At 50.4% G+C, this 23,915-nt stretch overlaps 1 protein-coding gene across 1 annotated transcript in view; it reads right to left on the bottom strand.

The window, feature by feature from the left end:
* GNG7 (guanine nucleotide binding protein (G protein), gamma 7) overlaps positions 1-23,915 on the bottom strand; it is a 137,053-nt gene that overhangs the window by 86,441 nt on the left and 26,697 nt on the right. The window contains exon 2 of the mRNA XM_010863628.1: positions 7,397-7,457. The gene's annotated coding sequence lies outside the window, so the exon portion shown is untranslated. The remainder of the gene's footprint in view (positions 1-7,396; positions 7,458-23,915) is intronic.

Here is a 23,915-nt window from a genome sequence, read left to right on the forward strand (position 1 = left end):
CCTGATTAGGTGATTTCCTGCAGAGGAAGGAATTCGAGGGTGTAATTTAAGTCCCAATTAGAGACCACCCTTGTGGCCCAGTGGTTAGAATCTGCATGGGGTGTGGGTTCAATCTCTGGTCAGGGGACTAAGATCCCACATGCAGTGTGGTGCAGCCAATAAATAAAGTATCTTTGATATTAATTTCTCATTTTGATATTAATTTCTCATTTAAATGCTTTCTTCTCTGTAATCATCCTCTGTGGTTTTTCAGTCTTCTAACTTTATTGAGGCTTTCAATGGCTAAGTCAAAGATCTCTCTGGGTAACATTACATTACACTTGAAAACATGGGGGTTATTTTCAAATATCTTTTGATACTGATCTCTAATATAATTCCACAGTGATAAGAGAATAGGCTCTGTATCATTTCAATACCTTTAGACCATGAAATTTTTGCACCTTGTTTTATGTCCCCAGATATGTTCCAGTGTCTCTTAGTTTATAATCTATGCAAACTTGAATAGAATTTGTATCCTACTGTTGTGAAAATTGTATAAATCTTAATTATGTTGAATTGGTTCATAGTGCTTTTCAGGTCTACTGTATCCTTCTACTTCTCTGAATATTCATTCTATTCCTTTTTGAGAGTTTGATATTGAAACTCCAGCTAAAAATTTATCTACTTAAAAAATAATTGTCATATGCAGTGGAACTTATATGTAACCTTGTTCTGTATTCTCCAAGTCTCCTATAAATGTGTTATCATAACTTCATAATTTAAAAAATAAAAAAGAGAAAGAAATCAAATTAAGTAAATTCCCAAATTAGTTGACTTTGAGTTAATCAAAAGGCTGCATGGGTGGGCCTGACCTAATCAGGTGAGCCCTGGCTCCCTAGGGCAGGGCCCTTCCTGCAGTGACTGGAGGGATGAGGGGCCCCCTGGAGGAGATCATGCAGCCAGGCCAGGACCTGGTGGCAGCCTCCAAGAGCTGAGAGCCGTCCCTAGTGGGCTGCTAGCAAGACAATGGGCCCCTGGGCCTGACAACTGAAAGGAATGAGCAAACTTGGAAGTGGATTCTTCCCCAGTTGAGCCTCAGGAGAGAACTCAGCCCGGGCCAGGGCCAGGGAGACTGTGAGCAGAGGCCTCAGCCACACTTCTGCCTGGAGAGACAGGGGAGGGATAAGGTGCCGAGTCTGCGGTGGTTTATTACAAGAAGCTAGCAATAGCTAGCCAGTACCCTCCTCGTGTGATAGCAGAGCAGAGAGCCTGGGATTTCACAATCACTGTCACATTTAGTCACACACAGGGGATGCTCCACTGGCTCAAGAAATTCCAAGGGCTTTGAGAGCTGGGAGCTAGGAACCATGGCTGAAATTCAAAATACGTATTTAATATTAATATAAGTCCCAAGACCACACTCCCCAAAGGCTCCACCTTCAATTCCCACCACACTGGGGGTAGGTTTTAACATTTGAATTTGGGGGGATACCAGTGGCAATTAGAAACAAGCTCCTGATACCCCAGTTCCCTGTCATCCTGTATTTGGGGTGCCTGTTGAAGCCCCCACCCCACCTTCAGCCCCCAAGAACCCTCCCTCTGCCCCCAGCTTTTGAGCTCATCCCAGCCTGGCCCTCCCCAGGTCATGCCTCAGTCCTCCGTTACACATACCCACCGTGTACACTGTACTGGGAGCTTCTGCACCCAGACGCATGTGTTTTAGCCAGCTGGGCCTGGCACACAGGTGTCTGCTGACTCAACAAATGAAGTCAGAGCGGAGGGAACAAAAGGAAGAACCACATCCTCAGTGTGCACCGGCTCAGATGAATTCAGGTCTGTGCACTGTGGCGGGGGGTGGGAATGGGCCCTGAGGTGTAGGGGCTCCTTCTACCCACCACAAATGAGCCCCTTTTCAGCTTCCCCGTGGCTCCCTGTCCCCCTGCCCCCACCTTACCATACGTGACTGTCATCCCATGCGTGTTCTGAGTCAAAGGAGGCCTTGAATCTGACTACCGATGACCGCGTGTGCATCACCCCTGCTCTGAGGGAGGCTGACCAGTCAAGCTATTGCCTAGCAACGTGCCCGCCTGGGGATGCATGGGTCTCTGAGCCATGGCTGCTTCCTGGGCTGGGACAGTTCTCACTGCCCCACAGGTGGAAGCCTGGCTCTCCGGTATCAGATGGGAGCCTCTCTGGGCCTCAGTGTTCAAGCTGGTTCAATTGGGTGGCAGCACTAACCAGTGTGTGAGGGGATTCGCCTGCAGCATGCGGAATAATGGGGCCAGGGTGGGAGCCGGTGTGATAACATACATAGAGCACAAAGAAAGTGATGCTGGTTCATCCTGGGAACAAGAATCTTGGGAAGCAGGGTCTCCACTCCCCACTCCGGCTGGGCGCTGCTGACACAGGCTGGGACATTCTCTGTGGGGCCGTCCTGAGCACTGTGGGGGGTGGAACACACCCCTAGGCCCCCCACCCACTGTATGCCAGGGCCCCCTCCAGTCATGACAACCACAGACGTCCCCAGACATTGCCCAGTGTTCCTTGGGGGCAGGATCACAAGGGTGAGACCCTTCTGGAGGGGGTCGAGGTCACGTCTGAGCAGCCCCTGCTGCCATGGGAAGCACCCTAGGGCCTGCTCTCCCCAAGATTCCAGAATCAGAGCCATGGGATACAGGGGTGGGGGTGGTTTTGGGTCCTGTGTGCTGCGGAGGGGGGGTGCCCTTGGTGGGTTTCTGGGCGGGGACCCAGTAATTACATATGTATCGTGAGGCTGCGGCAGCAGCCATGACCTTCTGCAAGAACGTTTTAAGGTTTCAACTGTCTATCTTGGCAGCTCTTTCAGGAGAACAGCTTGTCCGCGGAGAGAACTGATAAATGTGGGCATTTCAACACACATCTGAAGCGGGGGACCAACCAGGAGGAAGAAACGGTCTCTGACGCGGCGCGCCGGGTTGGAGTTTGTCCCTCACACGAGGGCCACCCTCTCGAGATAAAGAATCCGGGAGGCGCTTTCAGCTGAAATGTTCACAAACTCCCAGAGAACAGGGGCTATCAGGAAAACACCCGCTGCTGGGAGGTCACTGAGCTCTGCCTCAGGCGGGAGGGCTGGTGGAAAGCTGGAAAAATCGTTCTCAGCTAAAAATCATCACCCTGGTCTGTGCAAAATACACTCATTTCCATCTGAGCCCCCTTTCAGGAGCTCAGTGGCTGCCGGGGACTCGCGGCTACCCTATTGGAAAGCCCAGCTCTGGCTAAAAGGGCGGTGGCACCTCCATAAGGAAAGCCAGCGCCATGAAGGCCCATGCTCTCATCCTTCCACGAGGCGGGAGCCAACCGGCTATGGTCCCTGTCCCCCACCCCCCCACCTCCCCTCTGCCAGAGCTTCCAAACTTATGGGAAGATCCATCCGGTTTCCGGAGGGGGCAACCACATCCAGAGACATTATGAGAGGAACCAGTGAGGCAGGGGGCCTGCCGCCATGGGACACTGGGTGATGCCTGGGGACATCTGTGTGGGCTCAGTTGTCAAAACTGAGGGCTCCTGGCATCATGTGGTTGGAGGCATGGAGGCTGCTCCCCCCCCCCCCCACAGTACCCAGGATGCCCACCTCACCCCACAGGGTGACCCAGCCCGATGTCAGCAGTGTTGGATGTAAGGGACTCCGAATGGGTCCACAATTCTCACTAGAACATCCACCGTGCACACTGGAATCCCCTGGAGCCTGGCCTGGCAGACACTCAGAAACCCTTGCTGAGGGGATGGAGAACGTTTTGGGGAGGGTCACCGCATCTGGCCAGGCCGAGCAGTCACTGCCCAGGTGACACACACCCAAGGTTACCTCAGGAGACACTGGGCAGATTCCATAGCCAGGAGACCCGAGGTGGCTTTGAGGGTCTCTGGCATTTAGGTGAGTCCCAAAGGAGGTGCTTCAAGAGACCAGCCTGGGGAGAAGCCCTTCACCCTTGCTGCTGCCCAGGGTCAGAGCCACTGGCTGGTTCCAGGCGACAGAGGGGGAGTCCCAGAAGCAAGATCCAGTCATCCCAGTAGGGCTGCCCACCCCCAGCTCTGGCCTTCCGTTCTCTGGTCCCAGCTCTGCTCTGGCCACCGGAGTGTGCCAGGGTTGGGAGAGTTGGGGGGTGCAGGGATCTGAGCTTTCCAAGGTCACAGAGTCTGTGCTTTCTACCTTCCTCTTACATCCAATGAACTCGCAGAGGCTCCAGGTCTGTGAGGTGAAGGCCCCCAGGAAAGAGTGCCAGTGGACTCTGGGTGCTGAACCAGAATGTCCTGGAACATGTAGACAGGGGGTCACAGGGCTCCACGAGGGCCGAGGGGTTGACTGAAGAAGCTGGGCGCTCACTTGCACCCCTGCACCCTCTTCACATCCATCCCTGCTAGTTGCGCTGGAGACCTCATGGACCTTCACTGCCCCCTAGTGGCCATCAGTGGGAATCCCAGCACTCTGGGGATTGCCCCAGCCCCAGACCCCTCCTCTGGAGCCCCAGACGCCAGGTCCCACTTTTAGCCCTGGCGTCTGCATACATTCAGCACACTGGATCAAGGTGCTATCACCAGGATGGACAGTGTGGCCCTTGCTCGGTGACACTCTGTCTCCCCTGGACAGGCAGTGGCCCAGAAATGGGAGAGTCCATACTGTAGGGACCTCGGATGTGAGGGGCCTGACAAACAGGAAGTGCTCCGAGTCACTATGAAACTAACAAGCAATCGGGAAAAACCTTGATTCCCCCCACTTGTAGGACAGCAGGATCCCTTGGAACAGGGAACCACTGCAAGGCTAGCCATGTGTACCAGCTCAGGAGTGTTTTCTGTCTTTCCCAGCAGTGTTCACCAGGCACTGATGACCAGGCAGCTGGTCACCCTCGGCCATCGTGGGCACTGTGGTGTGTGGAGCAACCTTCCTAGCCAAGGCAAACAGCCACCTGCTCGTTGCCAGGAGCACCCCCCCAGTGTGAAACCTCAGATGTCCCCCAACATGGACCTGTGTCCCCTGAGATGGGAGCAGGGGGTCAGAATCACCCCCCTAGGTGAGACCTCCTAGCACAGCTGAATTTCAAATGGCTCAAGGACTGAAGTGCAGAATACATCATCCAAAACAAAATGCAGGTGGATTGTGTTTTTATAATCTTGACGTGTTAGACAACCACACAAAATAAAGAAGACAGGTTTGTGCAAAGTTTCAGATCCCCAATGACAATATGCACTGTGAGCAGAGTGCAGAAACACTCTCCACAAAACACTTGCAGTGGACCATGTCCAGACAGAGAAATAGGGAGAATTTAAACATCACCAGGGATTCCCTGGTGGCTCAGTCGATAAAGAATCCTCCGGCAACGAGGGAGACCTGGGTTTGATTCCTGGGTTGAGAAGATCCCCTGGAGGAGGGCATAGCAACCCACTCCAGTATTCTTGCTCTCCAAGCAAGAATCCCCATGGACAGAGAAGCCTGGTGGGCTGCAGTCCATGGGGTCGCAAAGAGTTGGACACAACTGAGTGACTAAACACAGCACAGGACAGAAACCCTAACAGAAAGGATGCATCCGGGCCATTTGCCTTAGAGAAACAGCTGAGCTCGTAAAAAGGAGGCCTGGACACAGCAACTAAAATGGTCCTGGCTTGTTGGCTTGGCCAGGACATAAAGCTGCACTTGAGAGGGCGGTGAGACACATCCTGGGATGGAAAATGGTGCATTTCTTTGTGGCTAAAGGTCAAAACAAAAATGAGAACACCCCGACTGAAAGTCATAGGCAAGGCAAACTTACTTCCAGGAACTCACCCCAAACAACAACCAACCAAGGATGAACAAAGTTTGCACAAGGACAAACAAAGTTTGCATCCCAGAACATAGCAAAGAGAAAACTCTTCTTATCCGAAGTCCCTTGAGTGAATGGAATTCAGAGAGGTCTGGGAGGATGCTCACTGAGGTGTGAGCAGTGGTCCCCGCTGGGTGTGGGGTCTGGGGTATCTTGTCTCTCCTTTGTCCATTCAGTTTCTCTTTACAATCAGTTGGTCAGACATTAACATGTTGGAGAAGGGTTGAGTGGGGCTCACTCATCATGCTGTGATGACACATACAGTCTATGTGACCTCGCCCGGCTCCACGTGGTTCTCCAAACCCCCCTCCTGCTTGGTGACTTTGTGACACAGAGTTAACACTGAACCTGTTTGGGACCTTCAAGGAGCATAAACAAGCCAGATGGACCACAGGGCTCCAATCTCAGTCCTGGTCTCTGTCTGTGGGGACAGCGTCCCTCCCGGGCTGAGATAAAATATATATTTTAGCTTCACTGAGGTTCGCTTTACACGTCATACAATCAGCTGGTTGGCAGTACACAACTCGAAGCTTCTTAGTCAGTTCACCAAGCTGCTTGATGCCCCAGCCCCACAGTTCTGGGCCGTCCCCTCAGCACTGTAAGACGTGTCTGGGCCAAAACACAGTTCACCCCCATTCCCCCCAACCCCTGGCAAGCCCAAGTCACCTTTCCGTTCCAACACACTTACATTTTGTGCTGACTTCATCTAAATGGAATTATACGATGTGCTGTCTTTGGGATCTGCCTTCTTGTCTAACGCTTTTTATTTTACACACACACGCACTAGATGAAAATAAGTGTTATAAAGACATCAGATCTCCCTCGAATTTATTGCTAAATGGAACACAATCTGAATCAAAGATCCATCAGAACTTTTGATAGAAACTGGAAGCTGATTCTAAAGACAGCTGTCCCCGCCAGACACTTAGAGTCAATGGACTGGGCGGGGCACTACCGGATGCCATGGAGCCACCTTATTCATCCCCATGCTGTTTCCTCTTCCTACGTCACAAAAGCCACTCAAAGTTCTCTTGGGAATAAAACCAGAGACAAGCAAATGCATAACAGTTGAGAGATCAGGACTGAGCTGTATTTTGCTTCTGACTTAATTCTTCCTGAGGCCTCTGGCACATTTCCCAATCTGCTGTCCCACCAGGGGAGCGATAGGGTTGAGATATTTGTTCAGTCCTATGAACGGGCTCTGCTCTGAGTGAACGGCATTGATGGGTCACCCTCCACGCACATGGGAAACGGGATGAAGCGCCGCAGGCCCTAATCAAGCCTTTCGAGGAGGAAGCTAAGAGCTGGGAAGCAGGTGCCACTGTGGCCATGTGCCCATCCTGGGTGCGCTAGAACCTGACCTGTCAGCCCCATGTCCCCCCAGCCCCGGAGCCTGGATGGAAGACATTCCCTGTGGCTCCCATAGGCTCTTGGCAGGTGAGACAAACCCCCAGAAGTGAGCAAAGCTAAGAAGATGCAGGCGTGCACGGCGAGGTCGCCTCTTAACTCATCCTGGCTCCAAACAGCCAGCCAAACACCTGAGTGAACTCTAAACATAGAGAAAAGAAAAACCTCGTGACACCAACCTGTGCTTCTTAAGTCCTGGCCGTCTTCAGCGACGAGGTTCAGAAACCCAGTGTCCGCTCCCTGGAAGAAAAACGAACCGTGTTAGCTGGGTCTGATTTGGCCTGAACTGCCACATGGGTCAGCGGTACTATGATGAGATAGAAAAATCCTTTGGCTGGGGGTGGGGAGTGTGGAAGGGCTGCCTTCTGGTCACTCTGCCAGACATCGGGGATGGTACAGACAGGATGCTTCAGAAATGCAGAGAGATGAGAATAACGGCAATTTGCCAGAAAGGTTTGCTAGCGATCTGTGGTGGTACCCGTGATGAAGTTTCCACGTGTTCCGAAACTGAACTGGATGAAAGGACTGGATGTTCACATGACCTTTTATAGTTTATAGAAGATTTTCACCAGCATCATTGGACCCCCATGGTCTCCTGGGAGGAAGGCAAGAGAACTGAGTCAACTCCCTGCCATGGAGTACCCAGCTCATCCAGCTTTGCCTGAGGCATGTGACCAACTAAATGCAAGGTGGAATCTGAATAAAGAGTGGATCGAGGTGGCAGAAATGTATCCATGTCCACCTCTTGGTTATCACAAACACACTATGCTTATGAATGACCCAGTCATTGGGAGAAATTAGGTGATGGGTAATTTGAAATACCTCTGAAAATCTAAAATTATTCTAAAAAACTTTTTAAAAAACTTCAGTTTAAAAATTTAGGGAGGGACTTCCCTGATGGTCCAGTCAGTGGTTAGGACTTCAAGCTTCCACCGCAGGGGGTGTGGGTTTGATCCCTGGTTGAGGAAATAAAATCCCACAAGCTGCGTAGTGTGCCCCCAAAATAAATAAAGTCTTAAATACATAAAAATTTAGGGAACGCTCCTACACTGTTGGTGGAAACGTAAACTGGTACAGCCACTATGGAGAACAGTGTGGAGATTTCTCAAACAACTGAAAACAGAGCTGCCATGGATCCAAAACTCCCACTGCTGGGCACGTATCTGGAGAAACTCTAGTTGGAGAAGATTCATGCACCTCAGTGTTCATAGCAGCACTGTTTACAATATCTAGGACATGGAAGCAACTTAAAAGTTCATCAGTAGATGAACTGATAAAGAAGATATGGTGTATCTGATGAAGAACATAAGATATATATATATATATATACACGAAGTGTTGGTTATTCAGTTGTGTCCGACTCTTTGTTTCCCCTTGGACTGTAGCCCGCCAGGCTCCTCTATCCATGGAATTCTCCAGGCAAAAATACTGGGGTGGGTTGCCATTTCCTCTTCCAGGGGATCTTCCCCACCCAGGGGGTCAAACCTGAGTCTCCTGCATTGCAGGCAGATTCCTTACCGTCTCAGCCACCAGGGAAGCCCCAATATATATACACACACAACAAAATACTACTCAGCCATAAAAAAGAATGAAATAATGCCATTTGCAGCAACATGGATGGACCTAGAGATTATCATAGTAAGCGAAGAATCATAAAGACAAATACCATGATATCACTTATATGTAGAGTCTAAAAAATTATACAAATGAACTTATTTATAGAACACAAACAGACTCATAGACTTCAAAAACAAATTTTTGATTTTGGGAGGAGGGATAAATTCAGTTTGCAATTAACATATACAGACTACTATATATAAAATAAATAATCAACAAGGACCTACTGTATATAGTACAGGGAACTCTACTTGGTATTCTGTAACAACCTATATGGGAAAATACAAGATAGAATGGATACATGTGTATGTATAACTGAACAACCTTGCTATACATTGAAACTAACACAACACTGTACACCAACTATATCCCAATATAAAATAAAAATTAAATTTAAAACATGTAAATGCTATATTATTTTTTTTGTTTAGTTGCTGTTGTGTCCATTCTTTGCAACACCATATAGACTGCAGCAGGCCAGACTTCCCTGTCTTTCACTATGTCCCAGAGCTTGCTTAAACTCATGTCCACTGAGTCAGTGATGCCAACCAATCATCTCACCCTCTGTTGCCCCCTTCTCCTCCTGCCCTCTATCTAACTGGTTGTCAATTAAAGGCCAGGATGGAGAAGCGACGTCCTCACCACCACCTGCAGGTGGTGCTGCAACCTCAGGAACGCCCTCTGGGCTCTAGAAGCAGCTCTAATAAAAACTCAGCCAGCAGCAGCATCTGCTCTACCTGGCCCAGCCCCTTAGGATTGGAGCTTCTCTGGCCACTGAGACCAGAGGGGCGCCCTGGACAGCGTAGAGCACAGTGGGCCACAGGGATGAGAGATGACAGGGCTGGAGCAACGTCACAGACCCGAGGCCAAGACTTGCCTCAACCTTGCAGGGACCATCTGCTCGTCTGATTCTTCATTTCATTTTTGAATCAATTAAAGGCTCATGAGAAGTTGCAAAACTAGTACAGAAGGGTGCCAGGGAACACTCTTCACCAAGCTCCCTGATGGCCACTCCTTACACAACTGGGGAACATTATCCAAACTGGAGAAAGTGACTGATAAACTAGGCACCGTTTTTTGTTTGTTTGTTTGTTTGTTTGTTTTTTAAGTCTTACTGAGATACAATTCTCATGCCACACAATTTGCTTATTCAAAATGCACAACTCAGTGGTCTTTTTGTACATTCACAAAGTTGTGTAACCATTACCACAACCAATTTTTGAATATTTTCCTTACCCCAAAAGAAGCCCTGTCCCCATCAGCAGTCACTCCCCTGCTCCCCAGCCCGACAACAGGAACCCACTCTCTGCATCCATGGATCAGCTGCTCTGCATGTTTCCCGTCAGTGGAATCACACCCTGTGCATCCCTCTGTGTCTTCTTCTCTCACTGAGCATCATGTTCTCAGGGTCTGCCCACGTGGTAGCGAGTGTTGGGGCTTCTCTCTTGTGTGGCTGAGTGATGCTCCAGTGCGTGGAGGGACCCTGTGTTTACCGTCCCCTGATGGATGTTCAGGTTGTTTCCACTTCTGGGTCCTGTGAATCACACTGCTGTGAACACGGGCAGCTTATGAATCACTGCAGAGACGGCATCTTTCTCTGCCCTCACATCTACCATCTGCCAGTCTCCCTATCCCCAGCCCTTTAGCGCCAGCTGCGGGCTGTCCTCTAGCCCTTGAAGCTGGACTTGGGCAGGGAGATGAGCCCCACAGAGCCCCCCACCCTGGCTATGCTCAGCCCAGACCAGCTTAGACTAGAACAGAGAGCAGTGAGGACAAAATCCATCCCTGGGGCGCACAGACAGCAGGCTGCGAGGTGCACCGGCTGGGGCCAGGCTGTGCCCGTGACCTTCAGCGACAGAAACGCTGGGTTTTCACCTTCCCGCCAGGGTGAACTCCAAGCCCCCATGACAGGCCCCCGTGAATTGTGGAGGTGGCCATCAGGAGGATCTCCTGTAGAATCTGCACTTGTTCAGTCACTAAGTTGTATCTGACTGTTTGTGACCCCATGAACTGCAGCACGCGAGGCTTCCCCGTCCCTCACTATCTCCCTGAGTTCACTCAAACTCATGTCCATCAAGACAGTGATGTCATCCAACCATCTCATCCTCTGTTGTCCCCTTTTCCTCCTGCCCTCAATTTTTCCCAGAATCAGAGTCTTTTCTAATGAGTCAGTTGTTTGCACCAAGTGACCAAAGTATTGGAGCTTCAGCTTCAGCATCAGTCCTTCCAATGAATATTCAGGGTTGATTTCCTTTAGGATTGACTGGTTTGATCTTGCTGTCCAAGGGACTCTCAAGAGTCTTCTCCAGCACCACAATTTGAAAGCATTAATTCTTTGGCACTCAGCCTTCTTTATGTTCCAACTCTCACATCCGTACATGACTACTGGATAAACTATAGCTTTGACTATACGGACTTTTGTCAACAAAGTGATGTCTCTGCTTTTTAATACAATGTTAAGGTTTGTCATAGCTTTTCTTCCAAGGAGCAAGTATCTTTCAATTTTCATCTTTTAATCTGAAAAGTTGGTGGAAAATGTGACTGTGGGACCTCTCATTCAAAAATTATGACAAATTTCAAAACAGTGACAGCAGAGACCTGGGGTGCAGGGGCTGTAAGAAGCCGGGCCTGCTGACCCCACATATACCCTGCCCTTGGAACTGCCGACAAGTGACTTCACTGCAAGGAAAGAGGCCAAGCTCACAACGGTGGCAATCAGGGACCCAAGAGGATAGGATGACTGCACACTCTTGTCGTGGGCGGCACTTTTTTTTTTCTGACTGCACCACATGGCTTTCGGATCTCAGTTCCCCACCAGGAATCGAACTTGTGCCTCTTACCTTGGAAGCATGGAGTCCTAACCACTGGACCGCCAGGGTAGTCCCCTGAGTAAAACTTTTTACAACCTGTGCACCCCACCTCATCCACATGCTTTCCTTTCTTTATTCTTTTTAAAAAATTAAGATAGAATTCACCTACTATAAAATGTCCAGTTTGATGGCTTTCAGGAGAATCACAGGTTCTGCAACCATCACACTAATCCCAGGACACCTTTGTCGCACTCATCAGTATCACATGGTTCAAAGCTGAGGCTCCCAGGGAGACGCAAGATCCTAGGCTGCAGGAGCCGAGGGTGCTCTGCTTGCCATGCAGTCCATGCCACCATCACTGAGCCGGCCCATGATGGGATCTCGCTAGTTCTGGGGATTCTGCACAATCCAATTGGTGCCAAGGGCACAGTGTGAGGAGCCCGGTGGGTCTGGGGAGAGGGTGCAGGCCCCACACAGAGCTGTGTGGTGCTGGGAGAGGCCCACCCTAGGTACCACCTTCCCTGACCATCATGTGGAGGCGGATTGGAATGGTTTGGTGTCCAGGGGCAGGAGGCCTGACACGCAACGCCAAGCAGGAGTGGGATGGTCAGAGCCAGGACATAGCACCCTTGGCCTGGCTGAACCCTCATCTCACAGCACTACGGTCAGGACTCCAACATGGGCTGGGCCTCATGGGGCTAAATCCAGGCCTGGGCAGGGCTAGTCTTTCCGGAGGCTCCAGGGAAGCACAAGCTCTTGCCTTTTCCAGCTTCTAGAGGTGCCACATCCCTGGCCCACGGCCCCTCCCTCCATCCTCACAGTCAGCAGCGCAGCACCTCCTGTCTCTCTCTGCCTCTGACTCTCCCCCTCCCTCTTATAAGGACCTTGTGATGACACTGGGCACCCCCCAGAGGATCCAGGGTTGGCCCCATCCTAGGGGCCTTAACTTCTTCCCATCTGCAGAATCCTTTTACCACGTACGGTGACACACAGGTTTTGGGGACTGGGGCACGGACATCTTTGGGGGGGCCATTATTCTGCCAACTGCACCCTGTAATACCTGACATGTGTGAATCTAGCCCTGGAACTTTGCATTTAAGAACAGATCCCAAGAGAGTACAATGTAGCATGATATCCTATTTATAAAGCTAAAAACAACTCAACTTTCTAAAACAGATTTTTAGGAGTAAAAATCTACTCCAAGTATGCTGTTAAGGAGTACATGTAAACAAGACAGAATTAGACAAAGGACGGGAAATGTGACGCGAGCTTCCACCTCGGCTGACTTGGAGACCGGAGCCAGGTGGGTGGGCTGGGTGGGGAGGGTCTCAGGAACGGAAGAGAGCTGGCAAGGCTCTGGTTTTTGTGCTCAGTGGTGAGTTTGTGGGTGCTCACTATTAAGAATATACACACTAAAGAGGACCTACATTCAAAGGAATATTACTCAGTGCTAAAGAAGAAATGAGCTATGAAGCAGGGAAAGACACTGAGGAACCTCAGATACAAGTCACCAAGTGAAAGAAGCCAGTAGAAGAGGCCACGCACTGGACTCCACTGGTGGTCCAGTGGTTAAGACTCAGTGCTTTCAGTGCAGGGGGGCTCAGGTTCAATCCCTGGTCGGGAAACTTAAGATATCGCATGCCCCACAGTGCAGCCAAAAAAGTTGATTAATTCGTTAAAAGGTTGAAAAGACTATACACTGTGATTCCAACTGTGGGACATTCTGGAAAAGGCAGGACTCTGGAGACTAGAAGAATCAGTGGTTTTGGGGGTTGTGGGGAGGAGGGATAAACAGGTAGGGCCCAGAGGCAGTGAAATGAGTGATAATGGATATATTTGTCCGAGCCCACAGAACACACAGCCCCAAGACTAGACTCAGATGTCAACTATGGACTTTAGTTAATAACAACATATGGGGACTTCCCTGGTGGTCCGGTGGCTAAGACTCCGTGCTCCCAACGCAGGGGGCCCAGGCTCCATCCCTGGTCAGGTAACTAGATCCCATGTGCTGCAATTAAGACTTGGTGTAGCCAAATAAATAGTAAATAAGCAAATATTTTTTTAAAGTAACAATATATGGATATTGGCTCATCAAGTATAACTGAGTTACACTAATGCAGGATGGTAATAATAGAGAAAAGTGTATGTGTGGGTGTGTGTGCCCATGTGTGTGGAGGGGGTATATAGGAACTCTGTGTACTTTCTGCTTAATTTTTCTATAACCCTAAAGTACTCTAAAAATCAGCCTAGTAAAAGCTGGGTGAATTGGACTTCTCTGGTGGTCCAGTGGTTGAGAACCCACCTGCCAACGCAGGGGACCCAGGTTCCATCTCTGGTCGGGGAAGATTCCACACGCCAAGGAGCAACTAAGCCCATGAACTGCAGCTACCGAGTCTGCACGCTAGAGCTCACTAACCACAACTACGGAGCCCACGTGCTGCAACTACCAAAGCCCACACACCCTAAAGGCCACGCTGTGCAACAAGGAGCCACTGCAACGAGAAGCCCGTGCGCCACAACTAGAGAGTGACACCCGCTCGCTGCAACTAGAGACAGCCCTCGCAAAGCAATGAAGACCCAGCGCATCCAAAAGTAAATCAATAACATTTTTTAAAAAGAAGAAAAAAAAAAGTGGGATGAATTGGGAGAGTTATACTGAGAACCAGGAATTCTGAAGAGGAAAAGAAAGGAGGGAGGGAAGGAAGAGTGAGGCCATCGTAGCCCGGGTGAAGGCTCCACACACACATGACCAGCAGGTGGGTCAGGCTGTTGTGAACCAAGACCCAGACACAAGCTGGTCAGTCCTGCCAAGTGGATTTTCTACGTTTCTCCCAAGGCCCCTGCCAGTATCATAACAGGATCACACTGCCCAGATCAAGACCTCCTGGCCCCTCCAGCCTGGATTAACCAACTCCAAAGCTGTCCCCAGGCCAGGGGACCAGGGCGGACTTATGGGCGGATCAGACAAGAGCCTAATAGAATGTGCCCCGGGATTACTCCAGAATCCCATTCGGCCAGTGGAAAGCATATTCTGGCTGGTGCTGAGCCGATTTCCGCAGATTTTGAGGGCAGGAGGCAACCTCTTTCCTTCCCGCTCATTCACCATTCCCACCCTCACTATTCCCATTGCCACTCCGCCTGGAGAGATTCCATCCCTTCCACCTCCTGGCATGCAGCATCGGCCAGGCCCCTCTTCCTCCCTCTGCTCCAAGGTGCGTGCAAATGCAGAAATGAGACAGAAGAAATCTGTCCTCCACCCATTCTTTTTTAATCTCCCTCTCTCTCTTTTTTTAATATTTTGTGTATTTGGCTGGGTCTTAAGTTTCAGCATGTGGGATCTAGTTCCCCAACCTGGGGCCCCTGCATTGGATGAGTGGAGTCAGCCATGAGACCTCCAGGGAAGTCCCTCCACCCTGTTTCTGAGGCCAAAGCTTTGTGGGGAGGAGGGTAAAAGCAGCTGAAGTAAGTGGGCACAGGTGTCCCAAGTAGGGGTCCCGAAACTGCAATTCTCCCTAGATTGCCCGCGAACCGACTGTGACCCTAATTCCTGGTGAAATCACTGAGACAGTCACTCCGCAGAGCATTTCTCCTTTGGTGGCAGTGGTGCATCGTTTTTTTTTTTAGGGACATTGAGCAAATAACTTAATGCCCCCCCATCCTGATCTCCAGAGCTCCGTTCACCTGCTGTGGCAGCGTTTCCAACATCGCCAGCCTCCAGAGATTCAGCTCATGTCCTACGTGCTATCTCCTCCCACTTGCCACTCGGGATCAGTTCTCCTCCCGCTTGGGGTCAGGGGGCTCTGTGTGATCACCTGCGGTGACAGCAGGTCACTTCTGAGATCTGTCATAAAAGACATGTGGCTTCTGCCTGCACTCAGTGAGCCAGCCACCACGGAGTGAGGAAGCGACGTCGTGGACAGGGACCATGAGGCGCACCATCCTGGAAGCGGCTCCTCTGACCCCACTGGGCCTTCAGACGAGGTGGCCCTGGGCTAACACGTGCTCCACAACCTCCCGAGGGCCCTTGAGCCAGAACCACCAAGGGAAGCTGTTTCCAAGTTTCCCACCCACAGAAACTGTGACAAAGGGAACACTGGTGGTTTACACTAAGCTTTCAGGGACTTTCCTGGTGGTCCAGTGGCAAGGACTCTGTGCTCCCAATGCAGGGGCCCAGGTTCCACCCCTGGACAGGGAACTAGGCTCCACATACTGCAACTGAGCCCACAAGCCACAACTAGAGAGCCCATGCAGTGGAATGAAGACCCAGTACAGTCAAAATAATGAAATAAAATATAATAAAATAAAAAATAAAATAAGTCTTCAGGGTAATCTGTTACACAGCAAGAGATAACTGATACACCTGTCATCCAGGCTGATCCACCTGACAGCTCCACATTATTTTTTCTTTGTCAACCACTACAATTCTCTAATGGCAAGCAACCAACAGCACTGGATTTTTCACTTTCTGGTTTTTCCCCCATCTATAGATCTGATCATCTGGGAGACTTAAGAGACTAAAGGGACTTGGTAAATTCAACAAGGGGGGAGCAGTAGAACAATTAAGGTGAGAAAATGAAGCCTTTGGGATTCACAGATTATCAAGAGATACCATCGCCTGGTTCTGAGACCAAACGAGTCCACTACTTTGATCTGCTTCCTTCTAAAGCAGGGTTTTGGGCCTTCCCTGGTGGTCCAGTGGCTAAGACTCTGTGCTTCCAATGCAGGGAGCCCCGGGTTCCATTCCTGGTCAGGGAACCAGATCCCACCTGCTTCAACTAAAGATTCTGCATACTGCAACTAACACCCTGTGCAGCCAAATAAATAAACAAAAAATAAATAAATATTTTTTAAAGTAAATAAAAAATAAAGCAGGGTCTCCCTCAGTGCTACTGATGTGGAGGCTGGTCATTCCTTGCTGGAGGTGGGGGCATCCTTCCGGGCACTGTGGTGGGTAGAACAGCCTCTCTGGCCCCACCCCTCATTCCAGGAGCCACCTGCCAATTGTAATAAGCATAGATGTCCCCAGACGTGGTCCAGAGTCCCCTGGCAGGTGAGATCACCCCCACTGAGATCCCTGCTCCAAGCACATCCCTCATGGACAGACACAGCAGGGACTCAGCATCTGGCAACAGGAAGCCCCCCTGCCTGGGGTACAGTTCCCCACTCCTGGGAACCAAGCAGGTGGGCCTGGGATGTCTGCGCCCCCTTCCCTCCCCACACGACATCCCACCAGCACGTGGCAGGAACACCTTGCCTCGCTGGAGGCTTGATATAGACCTGCACTGCAGTTATCACCCCAGCCTTCACTCATCACCACAGCAACCATCTAAATGTGTCACCCCGAGGAGCTCTGATTGCAAATGAGGCAGGAGGAGAAGCCTGGAGTGGGGGACGGCAGCCTGAGCCTCGCCACCTGAGCTCCCAGCCCTGAGCCCTCGGAGTCTCTTGGAGAAGTGCCTGGGATGGACACACCACTCCAAAGTCTTGAGACTGACTCAGATCAGGGGCCAGCACAGTCCAGTCCAATGGGACAAAAGGGCCCGGAGGGCTGACTCAGGGGCTAAAGGTCTCCAGGAGCCCAGCAGATGTAGGGGGAGGAGGGTGCTGACCCTGGCTCTGTGTCCTGAGTCTCTCAACCCTCCTCCACCTAACACTGGGTGGGGTCTCCCCACTTTCCTATTTTTGACCAAGCTGCACAGCAAGTAGGATCTTGGTTCTCCAATCAGGGATCAAACCTGAGCCCCCTGCATTGGAAGCTCGGTGTCTTAACCACTGGACCACCAGGGAAATCTCAGCATCTCCCTGCTTTACTCTCTAATCACTGGAGCTTTGTTCTGCTAGTGCTTCCCTGGTGGCTCAGTGGTAAAGAACCCACCTGCCAATGCAGGAGACGTGGGTCCAATCCCTGGGTTGGGAAGATCCCGTGGAGAAGGAAACGGGAACCCACTCCAGTATTCTTGCCTGGGAAATCCCATGGATGGAGGAGCCTGGAGGGCTACAGTCCAAGGGGTCACATAAAAGAGCCAATCATGACTCAGTGACTAAACAACAACAACATGATGTAAGCAGGGACCAAACTCAACATTTTTCCAAATAATGAACACAGAGTCTCATCCCCAGCCCTGCTGACACTGGGCGCATCATCTTCCATGCAGGGCCGTCCTGGGAGCTGTGCGGTGTGGAACCACCTCCCTGCCCCCATCCACTCAATGTCAGGAGCCCCCCAGTGTGGCCAACACAGATGTGGCCAGACAACACTAGTGTCCCCTTGGGGACAGGATCACCTGCTGAGCCAGGCATCGATTATCAGACCTCCCACCTCCTGGCACTGTCCTGTATGGAGGGACAGGCAACTGACTTGGGAAGAGGATCAATTTTGACAAATTTTTAAAAAATGTGTATGCACAGATTTCTTTTTCCTCTCAAAATTAAAATAGCTTCTGTCCGTCCCCCGGAAGGCGGTGGGTGGGGACAGATATTTCCGAATTTTACAGGCAGCATGGTTTCATTCTACCCCAACTTCGAAATGGACTAACTCCCCCAGGGCCTCAGTCTCCAAAGCTTCAAGGTGGAGGTGAAGGTGGCACCCCCTGAGCGGGTGGGGTTCTTGGATTAAACAAGTGAATATCTAGCAAATGGATAAATCAGTCCTAGCATATTGTTCATAGCGGATCACTTCTTTATCATTGGAACTTTTTCACAATCCTAGAACATCTAGTAACTGCTTTGTTGACAAGGCTAGGACTCAGCAGAGTGATTCTGTGAAGGACCAAGTGACAAATGTTTTTGGTCACTGTCGCTACTACTGAACCCAGCCAGTCATGGACCAGTGGGCAAGGCTCTGTGCCAGTAAAGCAGGGGATGCAGGTTTGATCCTGGCTGGGGAACTAAAGTTGCATATGCTGCATGGTTCGAGAAAAAAGAATCTGATTTTGGGAGTTCTCTGGCAGTTCAGTGGTTAAGACTCCATGCTTCCAATGCAGGGGGTGCAGGTTTGATCCCTGGTCAGGGAACTCAGATCCCACACACCTCAAGGTCCAGCCAAAAAAGAAAGAAAGAAAGAAATTGACTAACCCAGGCGACTTGGATCCAGCCCAGAGGTTGGAGGCTGGAATTTTAGACCCCGAGACTGGAAGACGGTCTGTGAGCAGATGGCACCAGGCCTCACATGGGGGCACCAGTGCAAAGGGAAATGGGATCCTGGGTCCTATCAGAAAGCCCTCAGCTGCCCCTCACCCCAGGCCATCCACTACACAGAAGGTTGCCACCACAGAGACACCACTTCCCTCAGATTCAGAGAAGGGGCTGCTGCTTTCTCAATACCTTGGGAAAAATCCATGGGCCAACCTCTGTTAGCAAGTATAGAAGCTCTTTATCAACCTTGGTTGCAAAAGGCATCCTAAAGCTCTTGACCTGGTGAGCAAACTATTTTCCGATCATTCTAGACAGGGCAGTTCACCATCTGCAAAACTGCCACCACTAACAGCCCTGAAGAACCCATCCCCAGAGAGAGAAATGGTTTCTGCAGATGGAGAGATTAAGAAAACCTCAGTGTAGATGTAGATGTGACAACTCAGTGTCCTATGGATCTGTGTGCATCCTGGGGCAGAAAGGGGTGTCAGGGGAAAATTAAAGAAATCCAAATGAAGTGTGAACTTTAGTTAATAATGACACTATTTGCAAACCAAAAATAGAGACCCAGACGTCAAGGGGGAAATGGGGCAGAGGGGAAGGGACTGGGATGCTGGAGTTGACATATATAGATTACTATGCATGAAATAGAAACTAACGAGAACCTGCTGCTCTGCTATGCTGTGCTCAGTCGTGTCCGACTCTTTGCGACCCCATGGACCGCACCCTGCCAGGCTCCTCTGTCCATGGGATTCTCGAGGCAAGAATACTGGAGTGGGTTGCCATTTCCTTCTCCAGCGGATCTTCCTGAACCAGGGATGGAACCTGCACCTCTTATGCCTCCTGCATAGGTAGACGCATTCTGTGCCATCTGGGAACCTACTGTACAGCCAAGGGACCTCTACTCAATGCTCAGTGATGAATTAAATGGGAAGGAAATACAAAAAAGAGGGAATATATGTGTATATACGGCTGATTCACTTTATTGTACAGTAGAAACTAACACAACATTGGAAAGCAACTATACTCCAAAAAAAAATTATATATTTTATATAATAATAATATTTTAAATAATAAATAAATAAATAAATAATAAATAATAATGACATATCAGTGTTGGTTTCTTAATTGGGATGAACGTATCAGGTCTGATGCAAGATGTGAAGAGCAGGGGTGACAGGGTACGTGGGATCTATCTGTACTGTCTTCCCAATTTTCCTGTGAATCTAAAACGAGTCTGAAATGAAAAGTTCATCTAAGAAGAAAAAGGAGAGAGGGGAGTGACGACAATTAGCTGCTTATGCTTGAGGAGGCTTTGAAATGTGATTGAGGGAACATTAAGTTCCTGTGACAGCATCCGATAATGACAGGGTTATATAAAGCCCAGAGAAGAAAGATGCTAAAAACAGGATATGCTAATCAGCAGGGGAAGTTGGCTCCTAGGAGAGGAGTGAGGAGGGGGAGAAAAGACAGGTGGCTAAGTGGTTCCCGAGACAATCAGGGTGGACCCCGGCCCTGGGGCTGCTCCACAGGAGGAAATGTCTGGAACGTCCCAGGCGGACAGGGGCAATGAGACACATCTGCTCAGGAGCAATGCCTGCTGAGTGCACAGCCAGAGCCTGGGCTTGGGGGAGGGTGGTGGTTTTACAGATGGAGAGCTCTGGAACGTGAGGGTAAAGCCATGGTCCAAAGACAGACAAACAGACGGGTGATGTGACATGGATCCTGGTCTTTGCAAGCTGACTTACTGGACACCTTCATCTCGACCAGGGTTTCTCCCTGTCCACCCTGCAGACATTTAGGGACAGGTCATTCCCTGTTGGGGCATCCTGGGCACTGTGGGTTTGGAGCAGCCTCCCTGAACCCTGCTCCCATGATGCCAGGAGCACTCCTAGTCCTGACGACCACAGATGTCCCAGACAGTGTCCCCCAGGGCAGGATGTCCTGAGGAGAAACACTGACCTACAATAATTTACAACAACTAACAATGTACACACAGGACCATAGGAGTGTAATTATCCTCATTCTACAGATGGGGAATCTGAGGCTCGGAGAGGCGATAAAGCCAGCCTTTGGTCACCAGGAGGAAGTCTCAGAGAACGGGTAGTCAGGAGTGGCCAATACCATGTTTAACAAGGAGAGGGCTCTGCCTGGGGAGGGGGCGGCAGTGTTGACCTGTCAGCATCTGAGGGCCAAATACAGCCCACGTCTTGTGTCTGTAAAGTTTTGTTGAAACACAGCCACATCCATTGATTTATATATCAGCTATGACATTCACATGAAATTAAAAGACGCTTGCTCCTTGGAAGGAAAGCTATGGCAAACCTAGACAGCATATTAAGAAGCAGAGACATCATTTTGCCCACAAAGGTCCATATAGTCAAAGCTATGGTTTTTCCAGTAGTTATGTATGGATGTGAGAATTGGACGATAAAGGCTGAGCACTGAAGAACTGATGCTTTTGAATTGTGGTGTTGGAGAAGACTCTTAAGAGTCCCTTGGACTGTAAGATCAGACCAGTCAATCCTAAAGGAAATCAACCCTGAATATTCACTGGAAAGACTGATGCTGAAGCTGAAGCTCCAATACTTTGGCCACCTGATGTGAAGAGCTGACTCTTTGGAAAAGACCCTGATGCTGGGAAAGATTGAGGGCAGGAGGAGAAGGGGATGACAGAGGATAAGATGGTTAGATAGCATTACTGACTCAATGGACATGAATTTGAGCAAACTCAGGGAGATGGTGAAGGACAGGGAAGCCTGGCATGCTACAGTTCATGGAATCGTAGAATCAGACACAATTTATCAACTGAACAACATATGACATTCATGCCTACAAAGGACCGGCTGGCCCTTCATAGAGTTTATTGGCTCCTTACAGAGGTCCTCCATCACCACCTCAGAGCCCTGCATGGTTTTTCCAGACTCTTGAGCGCTCACTAAAGACTTTGTTGGAGGAATAAAGACAGCAGAGACAGCCTCGCTGGCAGTGAAAGGAGTCTGGACTGGTTCTGCCTGGTTCAGGATGAGGAGGCCGGTCCCTGGACTCATCAGCTCCTCGGCCAGGAGGGGGTCTGACCCCTGCCCACCCGCCAGTCCTGCCCTGGCGGGAGGAGCACATGTCATCATAGGTGCGTGGGACTGTCGGGTTGACTGGCAACAGGCAGCATGCCAGCCCGTCACCCGAGGTGTGTGGGCTGCACTCTCATCTTGACCCTGCTCTCCCATGGGATGGAGCCAGGCCTCTGCTCTGAGCTCTGGGGTTCACGGAACCATGTTCCCCTGAGCCTGCATGGTCAGCCCTGCGGCCTCTGGAGGGTAGAGTGTGCTGAGCGAGGATGCACGCAGCTGCCCCAGCTCATCTTCCCAGAGCCCCAGTGCCTCAGTGTCGCTCTGGTCCCAGTGCTGAGACCCATGGATCGTGCTGTCATCTGAAGGTCACCTCCGTCTAGGCTTTCTCCTCACCAGTACTGTGGGCGTTCAGGCCACTCTTCAGGGTAGAGCAGCCTCTCTGGCCCCCACCCATTCATCTAGGAGCACCCCTTAGTTGTGACAACCACAGATGTCCCCAGATGTCACCCAGTGTCCCCTGGGGGTGGACTCACCCTGAGTGAGACCCCTGTGGTAGGGATTTCATGGACTCCCAGGAAGTCATGCATCCCGTGACCATCTGATCTCCGAGGTCTGGTAGGCTGCTTACATTTCAATACACACCTGAGTGAGATGGAGGGGAGGTAACTCATAGATGCTGGGGGCCACCCTGGTTCACACCATCTGACCATCAGGGGTTTATTCTGGTGGCTAATATGAGCTGAGCTTCCTTCCAGGTGGCTCAGTGGTAAAGAATCCAGAGGAGTTCTTCAGGATACGCAGATTTGATCCCTGGGTTGGGAAGATCCCCTGGAGGTGGAAGTAGCAACCCATTCCAGTATTCTTGCCTGGAAAATCCCATGGACAGAAAAGTCTGGCGGGCTACAGTCCATGGGTCACAAAAAGTTGGACGTAACTTAGTAACTAAACCACCATTCTTTTAAGGTCTTTATTGAATTTGTTACAGTATTGCTTCTGTTTTATGTTCTGCTTTTTTGGCTGCAAAAACATGTGGGATCTTAGCCTTGACCAGGGATTGAACCAGTACCCCTTCCATCAAAGGCGAAGTCTCAAGCACTGGCTCACCAGGGAGGTCCTTGGCTCATTGTCACTAGTTACATCTGCAGAGACCCTAATTCCACAAGAGGCCAGATGCCCGGGTGCTGGGGGTGAGGACTGGAACATATCTTTGGGGGGAACAGAGCTCAGCTCACAACACCCCCTCTTTGGCCTTTCCCCTGCTCTCCCAGCCTTGCCCTGAACCCCAGTTCTCCTGACCCCCACATACTGTACTGACCCTCCAGCTGTGTCCTTCATGCCCATCAGAAAGCACTCCCAGGTCGCCATCTCTCCGGCGTCCCACCTGCTTCCCTGACTTCCCACCTGGAGGGCTGTGAGCTCACTGGGAACATTCCCCCGGAGGAGGAGGCGCGCTGAGCTCCATGCCCGTCCCGGGGTCACAAGTTTGAGGCAGATGGGCAGGTGACGGCAGTTCTGGTCCCTGGAGAGATGACACCTGGCTTGTTGGCAGGGGCACTGCTCCAGGCTCAGCTGTCACCACATGGGAAGTGGCCCCAATGTCATCAGCCCCTCCAAGTGTCCTGAGAAGCTGGGAGGTTTGTTTTTGTTTTTTAAATGTAAAAGCTCCCGCTTTTTTTTTTTTTTTTTGCTATGTCACTTGGCTTATGGGATCTTAGTTTCCCAAACAGGATCGAACCTGGGGCTCCTGCAGTGGAAGTGCAGAGTCTTAACCAGTGGACCACCAGAGAAGTCCAAAAGCTCCTGGTTTTTAAATGTTGGCAGTAATTCAGTAATTCTGGGAATCCCAGACTATCTTACTTGTTTGCTGAGAAACTTGTATGTGGGTCAAGAAGCAACAGTTAGAACCCTGTATAGGACAATGAATTGGCTCAAGATGGAGAAAGGAGTACAACATGGCTGTCTGCTGTCACCCTGCTTGTTTAATCTACACTCTGAGCACATCAGGAGAAATGCCGGGCTGGATGAGTTACAAGCTGGAATCAAGATAGGTGGGAGAAACATCAACAACC

Source organism: Bison bison, unplaced genomic scaffold (genome assembly GCF_000754665.1).
Source record: "Bison bison bison isolate TAMUID 2011002044 unplaced genomic scaffold, Bison_UMD1.0 scf7180017864492, whole genome shotgun sequence".
Lineage (NCBI taxonomy): Eukaryota > Metazoa > Chordata > Mammalia > Artiodactyla > Bovidae > Bison > Bison bison.